The following is an 18,000-nucleotide window of genomic DNA, read 5'->3' as shown; positions in this document are numbered from 1 at the left end:
TCTGCATTAGTTGGGGCTATGTGAGGGATAATTTCCCTCTAGATACAAATAAACTCAGACTAACGTAACTTGTGAAGAAGATTAAAATGATTTCAACCAAGCAATGTGTAAATAATACTGAACTGCAGCCTAATGCCACACATGTTTACTCAGATGTAAAGCTCATAATGTCCAATGGCAGGGCTGGTCAGACTGAGGCTACTGCCTCAGGTAGAAATGTTGAGGGGCAAACTGTTCTTCCTGCAAACTGTTCTTCCTGAGCCCACTAACTGTGCCGTGTGGCCTGTCCTGCACCCCCTAAACTAGTTTGCATCCCTATGGTGTAGTGGCGAACACTGCCCCATTGCCAATGGTGAACTAAGATTCAGCTGCCCAGTCGGTTTCTGTACATGGAATGCCTCACCTCAGGTGGCAAAATGTATTGGACAGGCCCTGTTCCATAGGCCCCTGAGTAAGTGTTAGGACTGTAATCTTCAGGCCAAACTACATGTTATGATCAACACACTTTTAAAAAAAGCATGCTCCAACTGGCCACTTTTATTTTGAAGAAAAAGCAGCCTCTTGGCTACAATTTGGAATACGCTCCTAATCCAGACTGAGGCCTCATACCAGTTATCTGCTGAACTCCCTCAGCTACTTTTTGCCCATGAAATTGCTCTTTGCTGTTTTTATTTCAAAACAGAGCTGACCAGTTTAGCACCGACGTAGCAACCCATACTCCTCCTGAGGGAGATAGATTGCCCCCCCCCGCCCTTGCCTTCCTACGCTACTGCAGTTTAGGCATTTTTTTAAAAAAGCATTTTACTTTAGACACAGAAAATTGGACATAAATAAATTTAACTCTGCTAGCCTCTCTTCCAGTGCTGTTCATCTGAAATCATTTCAACAGTAACACTTGGCCTCACAGAAAGTCATAGACATAGAGGTATTTATTAATACGCGACAGATTTTTCAGAAAACCCTTTGATGTATGCAAGTGGCAGTGGCCATGTGATTATGGGGCCTGAGACGAATGTGTCCTCTTAAAATTACAAGTCATCATGGTAATATTGATTTGAGCACAGTAGCTTTAGTATGTCATAAGCAAAGGTCTCAGATGAAGAGAGAAGAGTGAGAATTAAGATTTTTCAACATGTAGAGTTGGCATAATCAACTCCATGTTTGTATGTGGGTTTGTGGGTTTTTTTGCTTTAGGTTCAGGGGCAAGGCTAGTTTTATTTTTTTGTAGCCAGTGATCCCCACCCCATACTTCTTTGGGGAAGACCCTCTTGTTTCCTGGGTTCTGCCCTGACCTGTACTTCCTCTGTGGGCCACACCCCATTACCAGAGTTTTTGATTTCAAGACTTGGCAGTCTTGTGTTGATTTATTCTGAGTCATAAGATCAGGGTAATTTCTGATGCACCTTCACTTCCTCCCCCCCCCCCCCCATTCACAACCACCTCCCATGTTTCTTGCGGTTTTGTCTCAGCTTTTCCTGCTCAACTGACAGGAGACTAAATTGCACGCCAGAAAGAGGCGTGTCACAGCGAGTAGCAACTGCCACCAGCAACGGCGGCACCAGGAGGAGAGGGCTCATGGCAAAGGGACAAGTGTCAACGAATTCACATCCATTAGCGTAATTTTAGGCTGGTAATTTTAGCTAGGCTGCATTGTGGGTGGGTTACAGCAGGGCAGGAAGAGTAACAGGAGCTGTTTTGGAGCAACATATACTGCTTTCTCCACACTGTCAAGAAAATCACATGACTCATTTATTTCTATTCAGGTTTTTAACTAATTCTTGTGCTGAATCTGTAAGCAGGAAAAGAAAAACTAGGGAGAGAGGGAGGCACAGTGGGGAAACTGCCCTTGCCAAATAGTATTCACTTTTGGGGCTGAATTCCTTGTTGGGCTTGCTGGGTTCTTATCCCCTATGTTTTCTTCAAAGTTTAAGGGGTTTTCTTCCCAAAGCGACTCATTAAAGAGTTTAAGTATGATGATTTGGTTTAGTTTTGCTCATTCTTCTTTTCCTGATCAGTGTGCCCCCCTCTCCCTGCTGACTGCCCCCCTCAAAGCTGACAGGAATCACTCCGTACCTGGTCCGTGTTATTGCATTGGGCCTCAGTGCTGTTCCACTGGGTCATTCATCAAACACATCCTTTCTCAGCTCATCCATTATTAGGATAGCTCAGGGAGGGAGGGAGGGAGAGAGGGAAAGAAACTGCTACTGTTCTGTATCTTTAACTTACACCTGTTTAAGCCGCAGGGAGCCAACTCCATTAACTGTAACTGAGCTGGGTTATTTGCTGTTACTGTTTGTGTTTTGTGTTCTGTTTTGTTTTTTAAATGGTTGGTTGGGATTATCTTGTGCACTCAAGGAAGGCTTCTGCCAGGAGTTGTTTGTTCAGAGACACAGTCCTTCTAGTACCATACTTATCCACATTCTCTTGCCAGTGTGACACTTTTAAACTCCACTTTGTTGCTGCAGCCAGATGTTCAATAAATCATCGTCATCAAGAATTTTGAGGCCAAAGACAAAAGGGGAGGAAAATGTATGAACACCAGGAGGAATAAAGAACTTATTGTCATGGGGAGAATGAAAATTTTTACAAGTCCAATGCAAACCATTTCAAAGAGTATCAGTCATTAGGTTTGATTATGAATATTTGTGCCCAGGCTGATCATCTATTATAGTTCCTATGGCCTTCCAGATGTTGCTGGACTACAACTGTTGTCATCCCTGTCCATTGACTTTGCTGGCTGGAGCTGAAGGGAGTTGGAGTCCAACAAACATTATTTATTTATTGCATTTATATCTCACCTTTTTCTTCAAGGAAAAAACATGTGGTACACATGGTTCTCTCGCTCCTCATTTAAATCTCACAACAACCTTGCGAGGTAGGCTAGGCCAAGAGATTATGACTTGTCCAAGGTTACCATCCAGTGAGCTTCACAGCTGAGTGAGGATTTGAACTCTGGTCTCCCAGGTCTTGGTCCAAAACTCCAACCACTACACTATGACTGTACACTACATCTGGAGGGCATCACACTGACAACCCCAACCTACATCTTTGCCCAAATCTGGATTAAAATAATTACCTAAGACCCGTCTCTGGTTGTTGGTTTCTTGGTTGGTTTGTTTTTTTGGTAGAACCCCGACATTCTCCTCAGGCAGGCCCACTTGGTAGTGCTTTCATATTGGCACCATGAAAAGAAAAAGAAACACACACACAATGTTACTTTGATTTTACCTACTGTCACTCTTTCATGTTTTAATATTTTAAACATTGTTATATATGTTTAATTGTTTTTAATTTGGGTTGTTAGCTGCTCTTAGAGTTGGAACACTGAAAGGAGGGGTAGACAACATTTCTAACAAACAAATAAGGGCCAGAAACAATCCAGAGAAATGAGTTTCAAACTTCCTATCATTAGGGAACTGTTTCTAAACTAGTAGAAACCTCCTTTATTTTATTTTTTAAAAACATGAGAGCATATGAATTACTATGGAAGAAGGTCCTGCTGCTGGTCCTGCTCCGAGGAATTGGGCGCACTGTTGGTCCTGCACTCAGATGCTCACACATTGACATGGACATCTGCACCGACAATTCCTTTTGTTGTTTAGTCGTTTAGTCGTGTCCGACTCTTCGTGACCCCATGGACCGGAGCACGCCAGGCACTCCTGTCTTCCACTGCCTCCTGCAGTTTGGTCAGGCTCGTGTTTGTAGCTTCAAGAACAATTCCTATATAGCTTAATTTTAACACTGGGGAAATTTTAACACTGGGACCTCCTGAATTTATTACCCGTTTCCATTAAAGTTAGTTAATTTCCCAGACATTATCAATGTATTTTCCTTCTCTTTTTGTCAATGCTTTTTCTACTAACATTTATAGCTTTGCTAGATTCTGACTTTTGAAATCACCTGAAGCATCTTTAGAAATCGTAGTCAATTGTCCTTAAAGTGTTCCAATGTAGCATCCTTCCCTTGTTATCTATTATACATTTGCCAACTCCCATAGTCACAGCTCTCAGCTGAATACTGTCCTTTTCAGATGATTGATGACACTTTAATTTATCATGTTGATCCAGCACTGCTTTATTTCATTCACTCCCCGAGAACTCTCACAATCAAGAGTAGCCCCAGGGTAGATATTTCTGTATGAAAACTGATGCAAATAAATCACCAATTTTCTCTGCAATCTCCTGTTCATCTTTGCTTTTCTCCTCACAAGCAGACAGCCTTTCACTGACTGGAATACATTTAGTAGGAATACCCTTGACTGTGAAGTCATCCAAATTCCATATTGTCATATTACAGGAAATTTGTCCGAAGAAACAAGAAGATTTCAATTCCTGGTAGGATTGCTACTAGGGCTATGCCTTTTTTCTTCTTCCAAAAAGTGGTTTGTAACCTGCTGCACTGCTTTGGAAAGCAAGTTGCCTTAGTTTAGAAATTTGTACTGAAATCCCATTTTGGTTTGGAGCACTTTAAACCTTTGTTGCTTCGGATTCCAAAGTGGCTCAGATATCTCAGAAGTGGGACACTGCAGCCCACCCCCTTGATGGAGGTTATGTTCCTTTTAACAGCTGCACAATAGGCAGAAATTAAGCAGAAGGTACTGGGTAAAACTAACCTGGTGGAAGCCAGCACAAGGACTCCTCCTAGTACAGTGGGGTTTCCTCCCTCTCCTGCCCCCTGCCTGCACTTCTTATAAATCCATTCTGGAGAGTTGAGAGTACACCCCAGAACATCACACAGGGAGATGGTTCCATCGGAGAGCAGAAATGCTTGCACTGGTGGAATGCTCATATCTGAATTCCTTGCATGGTGTTGTCCCCATGATATGCCATGGCAAGTGACATATGTTGATTTTCTGCGTATCACTTCTTGCCAGCCCAATTGCAGGGCCTCCCTCAATAAAAAGTGTTTACCCTATTTCATCTGCCCCAGCTGCCACAAAATATGTCTCTCCTGCATTCGTCTCTACAGCCACAGCAGGCACTGCAACCTCCCAGCAGTTTGACTTCACCCGCAAAGGTGTACTCCTCTATTGTCTCCTGAGACAGATGGATGCCAACACCAACAACAATTACTGGCTGATGTGGTATAATTTCTATAGAAAGAGCAATTAGCTCAGTTTTGTAGAAACATAGGATTTTAGTTGGAATAAATTGGATCCATTTTTTTTCCTGGGGAGATGCAACAGATCGATTTTCTGCTTAGTTCTAACTAAGGGTCAAATTATATAACTGTTTTCTTCAGTGGGCCTTTTAAAGCACCCAAAGATCAATTGTGCTCCCTTGCTTACAGATCACTACCTAGATCGCTCTCCTTGTTGAATAGCTGGCCATTTCTATGCCTTTTCAAAGAACATTTTCACCCCTGGCACTTCGCCCAATATCATCCATATTTGACTGTACAGATTAATGCAAACAATTTCTTTAACACAAACAATTCCTAGTCTTCTCTGCCCTTCCCCTTCCCTAGTCTGCTGCCACTGATTAGATATTTTTAGTTGACAAATGGGGAAAGAGAAGGAAACAAGGAGAGAAATCCTCTTTTTGTGTGTGTTTTGGAATGTAAATCATGCTGCAAAGAAGCAAGCAAAGGGGTCTTCAAAGCTAAGAACAAAGGGGACAAGCTAGGTGCCCTTCAATTGGTTTTGAAGTTCAGAAGGAACCTGTTAAAGATTCCTTTGAAGGGAGAGGCGGCGTGGAGAGAAACAGTGCCAATATAGGAAGATGTGAAAAAATCTCTCTCAAGGAATAGATGGAATGATGATCACTGACTACAGCAACTGCTATGCAATGAGCTGTTCTGCAGCACTGGGTCTCGCAGAAAATGTGTGGAATAGGCTTTCTGGCAAGATGCACAGAGCTTTCCTCTCTGCTCATAACATTGGAGCTGAGAGGTACATACATTGCATCAGCTCTGAGTAGGTCTATTTAACATACATGTTGTTCTGTGGCTCAATGGTAAATGAATGGTTGTTCAGAGTAGAACAGCAGGGAACAGAAGGAAACGACAGAGTGGCCACAGTATATCAATGGCTAGTGTATAAATAATGTACAACAAGATGCAGAATAGAAATACAATCAGCACTGTTGATTGACAGCAGAGGGTGACAGCACTCAAAGAAGAATGGAAGTAAGGCGTACTGTGCAAATCATTGCTGGAGAATGGGGCAGCAATCCAAATTTAGTTCTATTTGGGACATGTTGAAAGGCAGAAAACCAAATAACAGTTCCAATAGTGGAGTATTTATAATGATGATTGCAAAAATCAGGAAAGAGCATGAAGGAAGGCAGAGGGAGAAGAAATTGTGAGTGAAGGTTTTTATAAGTCTCTTCAAGGGTGAAAACCCAAGAGATCGTAAAGGAAAGGCTATAAACACATTAATTTATTTAAAAGATTTATAGGACACAGACACACAGGGCGGGGTACAACATAAAATTATTTGTTAACCACCAAATCAATAAAAACTGTAAACACTTTCATAAAAAGATCAACAAACAAAAGCAGCTAAAACAACCAGCTAAACACAGTGAAGGTTTAAAAAAGACACCTGTTCAAAAACCTAAAAAGCCTAGGTAGACAGGTACATCTTTACTTGGCACAGAAATGATAGCAATATTGATGCTTAATATACCTGTTGAAGGATGGTATGAAACAAATTGGGAATTTGAACTGTGAAAAAGGTTCTAGCAGTGGAACGTGAAGGAAAGCGTGGCATGGGCAGGCTGATATGGGAAGTGCCAGAAACAATTTGAATAAGGTACACACACACAAAAAAGGGAGAGGCAGCATAGATATAGGTTTAAGTACAGAGCAGGTGGTCTGAAAGCCCAGTGGGCCCAACAATTCTAGGTGCTCAGACAGAAGGATTAGCAGGAAAGGAAGATTACAGCCAAACAGAAGGCATTTGGAAGTCAGCAGCAAGCCACCTGTCCTGCTTGACAAAGAAGAGTAAGCAGTTATCTTCTGGACTGCTCTGTAAACCAGGATCTCTTGTGCGGTTCCTGATACCTAAATTACCAGATGCTTAAAATGTTCAACAGAACTGGTAAACGGGGGCAGAGTTTGAAAATTCTGCTGCTAAGTGATGCACTCTTTCCCAAAACATGCAAGTTGTGTGGGCTGTGTACACAACATACATTTAAAGCACCCCTCCTAAGAGTCCTGGGAACTGCAGCTTACCCTTCAAAAAGCTACAATTCCCAGGAAAATTCCCTTAACAAATTACAGTTCCAGTGATTCTTTTTTGGTGTGTGTGTGTGTGTGTGTGCGTGCTTTAAATGCATGGTATGTAGGCAGCCTGCACAGAACCGCAATCACCTCAAGCTTATTCTGCGGCTTTGCCACACAACACCCCCCCCCAAAAAAAATTTCCTTTAGCAGAGCACTTATTAGCAGGAAGTCTTGTAGAAGCATAGAAGCAATATGGAAGAAAATAAAAAATGATGGTGATTGGAGAAAAGAGCTGAAGCAATGGGTATGAAGCTGTGAATTCATGCCAGCAGAGAAGGAATTGATTAAATGGACTAACTGGAAATGAGGTCTTCCCCACCCAAGGGAATTTCTATTAGGAATATTTTATGGAGTATATTGTAGGGAGGAGGATATCAGCAAATGAGGTTCATATTCTGGGAAGAAGCAAATATATATTTTTTTAACTTAAGGGTCATTAATGTATCCTGGCAGGAGTTTTCAAATAATAGTATAACAGATGCTCTTTGGGTTCTCAGGAAAAGGCTTTTAAGTGATGCAAGTGTTTTCCCTGGATTAAAACATAGCTAATACATATACTCTGTATTTTATAGGGCTCCTTTCTGAGTTAACTCTCCCCAGGCGGCTTACATGGTAACAGTTCAGAAATACATGAGCAGCAGTACCAAAATGTAAAAATGCAATACAGTGGACGCTCGGGTTGCAAATGTGATCCGTGCGAGACGCACGTTCGCAACCCGCAGCACAGCGCCACATCTGCACACACGCGGGTTGCGATTCAGCGCTTCTGCACATGCCCAAAGCACGATTTAGCGATTCTGCGCATGCGCAAGCGCCGAAACCTGGAAGTAACCTGTTCTGGTACTTCCGGTTTCAGCACGTCCGTAACCCAAAAACGTGCAATCTGAAGCGTCTCTAACCCGAGGTATGACTGTACTACAGAACACTCCCAACGTTAAATGAACCAGTGAGAACAAAACACCTAGTCACCCTATAATACAGAACACAATTTTCACAAATCTGCCCATTACAAAGAGCAGGACAGCTATAGAAAAATAGCATTGGGGGCCATATACCTCTGAATACTATTTGTTGGGTGGCACACATGGGGTGAGTGCTTTTGTACTTGGGTCCTGCTTGTGGACTTCTCATTGGCCACGAAAAGAACAGACACAGAATGGATGGGTCTTTGGTCTGATCCAGTGGCGTAGCGTGGGTTGTCAGCACCCGGGGCAAGGCAAGTAATTTGCGCCCCCTAACCCGTGGATTTGCGCCCCCTAACCCATGATGTTGCGCCCGGTGCGGCCAGCCCCCCCTGCACCCCCCACGCTACGCCACTGGTCTTATCCAGCAGGAGGAGTCTTGTGTTTTTAGGTTCTTAACAATAGGTCATCTGAAACAAATAGTTCTTCAAAACCCTTCTAAAGGATTACTAAGCATGTCCAGGAATGGGGACAGTGATTAGCCAGAGATGGTAGAGGAGTATGTTTATGTTCAAGGTGAGGGAAAAGACCAGGAGAGATGTGATGGACACATAATGCTTTCACTTCTTGAAGGCAAGGGAGAATTCTGAAGTGTCCCCAAAGAATGGGCTAGGTGAAAATAAAGAACACATAAAAAGCATGTATAAAGTGATGAAGCAATGCATTTGGAAAAAGTACTTGGAGTTGTCGCTAGCATCGTCTTTTTCTCCTCCATGAACCAGTATGCTAAAAATAATTAAAATTAAGGTTCTGTTGTTGCTGTTTTATTAGGCACATGGAATATGCTGTTCTTCACTGTGATTTTATCTTCTGCTGCCCGTTATGTAATACAATTGTATAGGTCTGTGTATCTATATTGTCATATATTTTAATGACTGCCACTTACCTTAAATTCTGTATGAAAGGTGGAATATAATTAAAAACAAAAATTTGTCTGAAACTGAATGCTGTCCCTGCCCCTGCATAGAATTACAGATCCCAAGGATTACATGGAGGACATGTGAAAGTATTATGCTAAAGATAGGATACAATTGAATCATACATAGATGGATCATCCAAGAGGAAAAAAACTTTTGGAGCTTAGGGAATTCCAACATCCTTTTCGAGTAGTGTGACTATGTTGGGATTACTGAGAATTTGAAGGGAGCATGATGCTAAAGAGAGGCATCCTTTAGTATAGTAAAATTGCCACCAACCCCCCTTCAGGCATCCCTTGAAGTTGGCTTATGGGAATGCAAAGAAATCCTTTCCCATGTAGACTAACATTGCCTCCCTAAGTGGATCTGAGCGCCGGCAAGTGATTTATTATGGAAGGATTAGGAGCTCTGCTTGGGAATCAATATAAAAATTGTTTGTGGAGGATAGAGAAAAGACACTTTGGGGCCTGTGTTGATGGACATAACATAGCGGAGTCTCCCAAGAGAGGGCTAGAGAGTGAGACCCAAGAAGAGGGCGGAGAAAATCAAGGAGATGGGAGAGTCTTATTTGCCCATTGAAAAAACTGACAGGACTTTCCAGATTTGCTTTGTTTACAAAGTAATAAAAATAGATATATTAAAAATGAGATGAAATGTCTTAGTATCTTAGTGTCTGCTTTATCAGGGCATACAAAAAATGGAGATTGTCTCCCCAATCCTAAACACAATATAACATTAGCCTTTGTAGTGTCCTATGTTGCCAGTCTATTGTGTGGTATTTCACTGGGGGAATGGTCTTTGGTATTCCCCATCCTAAATAGTTTTGTGGCTTCCTAAGTTTTGGAAGGAGGCAGTTATGCATGCATAATATTATGCTTAATTTTAGTCCTGCTGATTCTTTTTATCTGGCTCTCAAGATCTACTGCCTTTTTAGTTGGTTTGTGTTTGTTTTTACAGGTTTACCTTTATATTAATTTTTTTTTATTTTCCTTTTATCTAAACTGTCCTGGGAATTACTACTGGAGGGTGGTATAGGTGTTTTTATAATAAATATAAATGTGTTGTCTTGCATTCAGCTAACCTTTACTCAGGGTAGATCCACTGAAATGAATGGCCACAAGTTAGTCATGGTCATTAATTTCAGTGGGTCTACTCTGAATAAACATTTGCTGAATACCAGCCAGTATGTATTAAAAAATTAAAATCTACTGGGCTGTTGTTAGGTTCAGATAGATAGCCATTTGCTTACTCAGCAAATTGGCCACAATTGTTGTCATAATCGTTTGCCACAATTGTTTAAGATGTCCTTAAAAAGTTTGTGTATGACAGCAAAAGTGGTCAACTTACAGGTACTAGGGATCTGACCACCTGATTGTATCTCTAAAACAGTATCAGTAAAAAAATGGGACTAATTGGAACATTTTATAAAAGATCCCTGTATAACTGTTCAAGACTGGAGACTTGGGCTGGATCCAGACGCATCAAAGAAGCGTTTCAGTTAAATGCGTTGTAAACTCTGTATGAGAAATCGGGTTGGCAAAAACGGAACTCCACCACAGATGGTGATCTGGTGTCACAGTGTTATAATGCATATACAACACATAAAGCCAATGTGGCTGAGTCCTTGGAGAATTTTAGACCCTTCATTTCTTCTTGAATTTTTTAAGCAGAGGCTGGATGGCCACCTGTCATGTATGGTCTCGTTGAGATTCCTGCATTGTAGGAGATTGGACTAGATGGCCCTCGGGGTTATTTCCAGCTCTACATTTCTACAGTTCTACAGAATTCTCAGTGCCCTGGAGTGAAGGTGGACAGTGGGATATGACTTAAATATTGTTGGATTCAGTTAGGTCCAAACCTTCAGTGGTACACAGTGTTCTATAAAAAGATTTAAATTGCTCTAAAGTGTCTTTATTATCACTTGTAGTCTGTCCTTCTCCAATTTTAAGGGTGGGTATCTGCTGCTTCTGAATTAGCCATTGTGCATTATAGTAACTTTAAATGTAAAACTCAATTTGCAACATATTCCTGCCTTCTGCAGCAAAGTCAAATATAGACCAACGTCTCTTTGTCTTTGAAGAATTTTTGGACACAGATATTGATAAATTGAAATGTCTTTCCCTTCACATTTGATAGAATCAGAATTTCTAAGAAGTTGCGTTACTGGGTTTTTAACAGAAAAATGAGCAAACCAAATGTTTTGTGGATTTCCCTCCTGCTTTGATTTGGGATGGAAAGCATGGGGAACCCTCAATGTTTCCTGTGCTTGAAGATTAGCATTGACCCATGTGACAAATGCTACAGAGAGATTCGCCTTGTCAAAAGTCTCAGGTATTCCTCTTGCTCTAATATATAATGGTGTTCCCTATCTTTAAAGTAAAGGTGGAGCTTCAATTTAGCTTGTGAGTGTTTATTATTTTTAACAGTCATCTCATCTTGTTATTTAAATTTTTTTTCCATAGCTGTGTTAGCTGTGCCAGTGTACTGGAAGAAGCAAAGATCACGATTGTCAAAGCAATGATTCTTCAACAGCAAATTCATGTTGTTCAGATGCCTGATTATCATCTTCCAAAGCAACTACTCTATTCCGAACTTAAAAATGGAAAGCGTAATGCTGGTGGTCAACAAAAGAGGTTTAAAGACTCTCTCAAGGCAAATCTAAAAAAATGTAGTAGAAACACAGACAATTGGGAAACAGTGGTCTGCAAGCACTCAAACTGGAGAACAGCCTTTACCAAAGGTGTCATGGACTTTGAAGATGCTCAAACTCAGGACGAAAGGGAGAAACATGCTAAGAGGAAGGCACGTTTGGCAAACCCTCACCATGATCAACTCCCACCTATGGGAAACCTATGTCCTCACTGTGGAAGGACATGTGGATCCACAATTGGCCTCCACAGTCACTTCCGGACTCTCCGTTAAGACTGTGTTCACGGAAGACAATCTTACTTGGCTACGAGTGATCACCAAAGAAGAAGAAGGTCACTGGATCTGCCATTGTAGAGGAGACTTTAGCTATTTCCTCTCAGAAAGGTTGGTTGCTTTATTCCATTACTGTGCTCAGTTAGTGCAAAGTTGCTGTACCAAATAAACCATGGCTCAGTATTCATCTTGAGACTTGCCTTGGTCTCTTTTAGAGGGTCAGATGGCCATATTAGAAGGAAGTCTTCTTTCTTGGATCAATCAAAGTTGTGGTAAGTAAATAAGAATCCAGAGTAAGATTCTTACTTACCACCCAAATCTACTAGAGTTTGAGAGTCTGGATAACTAATGAAGCAGTTTAGAACTAAACTTGTCCCGGGGTGGGTGGAGAGAGCCAAGTTAAGGTGCCATCTTGAATGGATGACATCACCTTCCCCAGAGAGGTCTTCTTGAGGAGATGATGCACCACTGCCTCATTCAATGTGAATGGTACTTCCCTCTCCTCCGTTGAAGAATTAATGTACATCTGGCTTCCCTCGCAAAACTTGCAAAATCATGGGATTTTGTTTGTTTTTTGGACTACAGAAATGGACAGGAATAAGCACATTTTAAATTAACATGGTGGTGTTACTTCCATCCTAGTCCTGCTACTCTGCTATACATGTTTATCAACTTTCTAAATGATGCTTCCTGTTCCACATCTTCCTGCTTGATCTCCTTGTCTTTGGCTCTTCCCACTTTTCTGACTCCAGCCTGAAACATTTGCAGTCAGTTCCTGGTGCCAAATACGGGGACTAAAGTCAGTGGACCATGGACATAGGAAGCCACCTTTTAATGAGCCAGACCACTGACCCGTCATCTAGCTCAGTACTCCAGGTGACAGTGGCTCTCCAAGATACTGGGGATTGAACCTGGATGTGTTTACCTGCAAAGCATTCACTCTTACCTGTGAGCTAAGACCTCAAGACTGTGCAAAGTAAGACAGAGCTCCAAAGAGAAGACAGGCCACTATCTTAAATTGGATTTACCTATGGATTCAGGGTTAAAATATAACAAGAGGCCCCTTGTTGGGAGCAGATAATGGTGGCTGCTTTCTTACCTGTTAGACAAGTCAATTATCGTCATTCTTACTGACAGTAATGGCCAGAATGATACGGAGCCTGGGGTGTGCTGGTGGCAAACTGGTGGGAACATGTCACTGACACAGACAAGAGCTCCAGGGCACCCCTGCCATGCCATCCCTTGACTGAGACAGATGTCATGAAAAGGAAGGAAGCACTGACCTGGAGAGGGAAGGTGGACTTCAGGACATTTCCATGCAGAAAGTTTTCCACTGTCAAGCCCAGACTGGTCCCTCCCAGTTCTTTGTGGGGAGGGGCCACTTCAGAACAAGAGGCTTTCAGTGTTCCCATGGGAAAGATCTACCTCAAAGCAGCTGGCTTGAGCTGGTACTTAATCCCATGAGCGTTTCAATTTGATTTGCATGTAAAATGTCAATTGAGCTGTTATATTTATCATCAAAATCTATGCAGAAGTGACATTTTTACAATGGACTTTAGATCCCCATGCCTTAGTTTCATTCTCCGGGGGACGGGGGGGGGGGGTGTCTGGTGGAATCTTCCCCACTTGAAAACATTTGGGAAGTTGCTGCTGTTCTAGGTTTGTAAAAAAAATTGTTTATTTTATTTATTTATTTTTAAAAAACTTTCCAAAGAGAGAGTTTAAGATTACCCCAGGATCACGGCCCACTGCCAGAAAAGCATTGCTAGTGAGCTTCAGAGAGGGGAAAGCTTGCGGAGGTGGGTGAACAGGATTGGCACTGCCTGAGCTTCTGCTGTCTCATAATAGCCGAAGAATAAAATGGATTAAAAGCCTTTTAATACTTATTATTCCACTCTAGGAACAGGCAGTTAGACTAGCAGATGCCAGTTACGAGTCCCGGGAGAGCACTCGCATGACATCCATTCCACATTCTGTTCTACGAGCCCCATATCAAGAGACCAGGCCAGCAGAATCCCCCTAGCTCTCGTCTCCCTCCTTTCTCCCACCACCGCAAAGTACACTCAGTATGCAAGCAACCCCAAACTTGGTGTTTGATGACAATAACAAATAAGTAATAATAAACGAAACATTTTCTTTACCTAGAGAGTATTTGAGATTTCACTTTTCCTTCCGCGTTGGAATTTCCCACCGGCTATAAATTCAGTTTCTTAGAGCAGCTGTAGAAACAGGTTAAGAGATTGTGGCAGGCTCAGAAACTGTCTTGATGAAGGCCAGACAAACAGGCTAACTAATGGGGTGCCTTGCTATACTGCTTTCCTCCCCCCACCCCAACCGCCCCATTATACTCTGGGTCTGTTCTGACACTGCAAACTGGGGAAAGGAAACAGGTGGAGGAGACTGGGCCAAGCTGTGATTGATTACACAGGACTAGGGACCCAGAGAGAACACGTGCAGTTTCAGGTTTTCACCTTCCTAATAATAATAATCGTGTGTGTGTGTGTGCGCGCGCGCTCAGAGCACTGTTTTATACACACACTTTGGGAATCAAATTGCAATAAAGGCTTTTTGCTTCACAGTTCCCTTGGTAGACGAGAGAGCTGGGTTTGGCTCCAAGTTGCTCTTTCTGCCTGGAGAAAAAGCCAATAAAACAAAATTCAAGGCCCAATTACTAGAGTCCAGTGATGAATATCACCCTCTTGTTCCACCAGGCAGCCAGAGGCCTGCAAGCTTATGTGGGATAGGAATTCCTTCTCTTGATCAACTTTGAAACTTTCCTTTCAGGTAACATACTCAGATTTATGTGAGACTTATTCTCACATTGGCCATGTTTAGAGTACCACCTCTATAAAACATAGCTCAGGAAAATTAGGATGTGCACTAAATACTGCATTATCAGAACACAAATGATCACAAGTATCACCAGTTTTGCACCTCTCTTCCTGGAGCAAGGAAGTAAACCACAGAACAGCTGGTTTAGTGTCATGTCTGAAGCAGCATTCATGCTTTGTTTCCCCCAAACAATGACTGGAAAGCCAAAGTTTGCAAGCTATGGTTTATGGCCAGCGTTACACCTGAATGTAGCCATTATAATAAACCCCAGACAATGTACCGTATTTTTCGCTCTATAACACGCACCCGACCATAACACACACATAGTTTCTAGAGGAAAACAAGAAAAAAAATATTCTAAACGAAACAGTGGATGTATGATTTTTGTGGTTCATGCTGTGGCCACAGACAAGTGATCTGACGGTGAGTTTGTGGTAGCCCAATGCAAAAATCCCGAGGATCCATGCTTTGTAACCACGTTTTTGCACCACTGCGGCCCCAGGCAACAGTGGGTGCGTGATTCTTTTGGTGCAAGCTGTAGCCATGGACATGCTATGTGATCTGATGGTGAATTTGGGGTGACCCAATGCAGAAATCCTGAGGATCCATGTGGATCCGTGCTTTGTAACCACGTTTTAAGTGGGGAGGGAAGGAAAAGCACTCAAGGGACAAGGAACACACGTGGGGTGGGTGGAGAAGGATGCTGTTAATAATGCAGAAGAGGGGTATAAGAGGAGAAGCAAGCAGGCTCTGCTTCTCTCCCTCCTCCCCAGCTCGCTGAAAAACTTTGCTGCTATTTAGCCAGCTGAGTGGGGAGGAGAGAGGGACAGAGAGCCTGCTTGCTTTAAAGGAGCCAACCGGACAGGAGCCGCTTACACAAGTGTAAGCGGCTCCTCTCCTCTCCCGCTTTGCTCCTTTAAAGCAAGCAGGCTCTCTGTTCCTCTCTCCTCCTCACTCAGCGGCTCTTCTCTTGCTTTGCTGTTTCAAAGCGAGCCACGGAGAAGGGGAAGGAAGGGGAACCATGGATCCTCTGCTCACGACTGCAGCAGATCCCCCCACCATCTGTAGGCATTCGCTCCATAACACGCACAGACATTTCCCCTTACTTTCTAGGAGGAAAAAAGTGAGTGTTATGGTGCAAAAAATACGGTACTTATTGAGCACCCATTTTGATTTGCTTTGGAAATTACCTCACAGACTTACAATTCCTACAGTGGTTTAACAGTCAATCTCTCCCCCCAGGGAATTCTGGGAATTGCAGCTGTCTCTGAGGGGAATTGGGGTCTCCTAACAACTCTCAGCACCTGTAACACACTATAGTTCCCAGAATGCTTGTGTGTTTGTGAAGCCATGGCTGCTTAAAGTAGGATGGTACTGCTTTAAATATCTAGTACAGAGGAGGCCTGTCCAATTGACAGAGTGGGGAGACGCAGTTCACTGGTGGCCTTAGGCTAATCATTTTATCAGCTTAATCTACATCATGGGATTGTGAGGATAAAATGAAGTGCTGGGTTAGAACCACATACATCACTCTGAGCTCTTTGGAGGAGGTGAAGGATAAACATGACTTGAGGAGAATGTTCTGGAATTTTCCACTTAGAAACAGGGTTGGCTGAGAAACTTTCCAAAATGATCTCATCCCTTTTATTTGCAATCAAAATGTTACTTCCTAATGACATTAAAAATGTTTACATCCATCCACCTCCAATAGGTTTTCTGCTTAATTTTTCTACTTCAGGGAACGGCTAACTAGAGCAGAAGGGTGGGGGAAGTTGTTCTTGACATTTCAATATTAGGCACCTCCCTCAGAAATAAGCCTGCATTGGATAGGGTAGATCAATTGCTAGCTCTACTGCCACCTACCATAGCACTGTTTCTGGCCTTACGATGCATACCACTGGTACCCAAGTGTGAACTCTGCTACAATTTCTGGAGGTGCCGCAGAGAAGGGGCCTCTGCAATACCAAAGCCCCCACCCCCTGCCACATGAACCCAGTGAATCTAGGCGGAGGGACAAATCTGCCTCACCCTAACCCCCTTTGACAATGTGGGTCTGGAGTTAGGATTGCTCTTTTACCTTGGGGGAGGGGGGAAGAATTAACGCCCCTCCCCGCACCGGGAAACAAATTAAACCCAAAGAACTAGTAACAACAATAAACCACACTGCTATACTAGTTTATTTACACATACACAGTAACAGATAATGAAAAGTGCAACGGACCAAGTTTCATGGGGTCTTAAAATCTTCTAAAAATTGCTACTGCAGAGAATGGAAACTAATATAATTGGCCCATGTACTAGCTGAACATATTTTGAAAGTCATCTATGTGTAAATAATTCTGACTTTTTGACCTTAATGCTGCATTTGCACACCTTCCCCTCCCCTCTCTTTCTGGGAGAAAACTGTTACTTTTGGTTTTGGGTGAGGAACCAAATGATACCAAAACGCAATGCACTTGAGTAAAGTTCCCCTCTTAACTCTACAGTTCTATGCTTCTCTGAAACACCTACCCTCAAACTTTTCTCAGTTTCGAACATCCCTCTATTTCCTGAATGAGGTTTTTTTTTTTTGTTTTTTTAAAAAGCAAGTTTCAATACTGCAATGTTCTGATTTTAACCATCTGTTTCCATCCACAACTGCTGGATTTTTGTTTGTTTGTTTGTTTGGAATCCTTCTTTTAGTTTGCAAAACATCAATCTGTCTCATCGTTCCTTGTTCATTCAGCCATTCTGACTACTTTCCCTCCCCCGCTCCCAAGTTTTGTTTTTATTAAATCCATTTTACGAATGCCTGCAAGTTTAGAAGTGACTCACACAAAATCATTTGTGAAAAAGTGCCAAGGTCACAGAGCGAGCTTGAGCCAAGAATAGAGAGCCGGCTCTCCTGACTTCCAACCACATGTGCATGTGCTTAAGCCACCAGGGATGGGCGTGAATCCCCCTTCCGATGTCAAGAGGGTGCCATGGAACTGTTATGGATGGGCTTAGACAAGGTCAAGGGTTCAAGACTCAGTGGCCCTAAATCAACAGTAACCTTCTACATGACAGCTTTACAAGACTAGTTCCTTTCACTCGGCTAATCCTGGGGCATGTGAAGGATGAATTTTGATTGGTTGCCAAGATCCAGCTTCTATCAGGGT

General features: G+C 42.5%; 1 long non-coding RNA gene across 3 annotated transcripts in view; it reads right to left on the bottom strand.

Annotated features, from left to right (window-relative positions):
* The window catches only part of LOC310838865, a 73,398-nt gene extending 57,273 nt beyond the window's left edge, over window positions 1-16,125 (bottom strand). For all 3 annotated transcript variants that reach the window (XR_014561184.1, XR_014561185.1, XR_014561186.1), the window contains exons 1-3: window positions 16,051-16,125; window positions 14,170-14,247; window positions 13,128-13,311 (exon numbers count right to left, since the gene is read on the bottom strand). This is a non-coding gene — a long non-coding RNA (uncharacterized lncRNA). The remainder of the gene's footprint in view (window positions 1-13,127; window positions 13,312-14,169; window positions 14,248-16,050) is intronic.
* Window positions 16,126-18,000: the final 1,875 nt, after the last annotated feature.

Source organism: Podarcis gaigeae (genome assembly GCF_964106915.1).
Source record: "Podarcis gaigeae genome assembly, chromosome: 2".
Classification (NCBI taxonomy): Eukaryota; Metazoa; Chordata; class Lepidosauria; order Squamata; family Lacertidae; genus Podarcis; species Podarcis gaigeae.
This window is presented reverse-complemented; position numbering and strand designations above follow the sequence as displayed.